General features: G+C 37.2%; 1 long non-coding RNA gene across 1 annotated transcript; it reads left to right on the top strand.

The window, feature by feature from the left end:
- LOC107581039 (uncharacterized) lies at positions 1-737 on the top strand. Its single transcript, XR_001608764.1, has 3 exons — positions 1-18; positions 226-285; positions 372-737. It is a non-coding gene; the product is annotated as an uncharacterized lncRNA (long non-coding RNA).
- Positions 738-759: the final 22 nt, after the last annotated feature.

Raw genomic sequence — 759 nt, 5'->3', positions numbered from 1 at the left:
GAGGATGAAGATTATCTAGTGAGGATGCATTTATTAGTGATTATCTTTTAGTTCATAAACAGAGACGTTTAGTAATGAATGACATATAATGAACCTGCCTCAAAATTGGGCAAAAAAGTGCATAATTTCTTCTCTTTGGAACATGCCTTAGAATATTGTCTAGATAGGCCGCTTACTAAGTTATTGTTGGTTAAGGAGCATTTGTGTGTGATTCTTTTGTTTGAGATGTTGGAGGGTTATGAGGAAGACGTTGTCCAAGCGGACAGATTGAGTGACTCTGCTGAGGTATGAGCTATTATTTCTAGACTGATTTCTAGACAGTTCTAGAGGTGTTTCGAACATTAAAATTGTCATTTTGTTCTGTTTGACAGGATGAAGACCAATCCGTGGATGAAAGCGTTCTGTATGAAGGCGCGGTTTCAGAATGATTCCTGGGTTTTCTGGGAGTTTAATCAGATCCACTGAAACTGAAAGCATTTGGTTGCCTTCACTTATCCGTTGCATGTTATTCTGTTCAGACAAAGGTTTATTCAAAACGAAACAATAGACAAGCGCTCATGGGTTGACATGACTGTGACCAATCAGAAGCAAAGACAGCCAACAATGTGTCTACTGTCAGATTCATGTCAAATAATAGTGTGTTTGTACCTACTTAACTGTATTTTGGAGACAAATTCCCTGCTGAAAAAAACAATAGAAACCATCACATAAATGTTTAATGGTTTCCACTACAAATACCATTACAAACCATCAACTTTT

The sequence above is a fragment of the Sinocyclocheilus grahami genome, unplaced genomic scaffold (assembly GCF_001515645.1).
Source record: "Sinocyclocheilus grahami isolate Dianchi unplaced genomic scaffold, SAMN03320097.WGS_v1.1 scaffold66266.1, whole genome shotgun sequence".
Taxonomy (NCBI): domain Eukaryota; kingdom Metazoa; phylum Chordata; class Actinopteri; order Cypriniformes; family Cyprinidae; genus Sinocyclocheilus; species Sinocyclocheilus grahami.
Note: the sequence above shows the minus strand (reverse complement) of the source record. Positions and strands in the feature narration are given on the sequence as shown.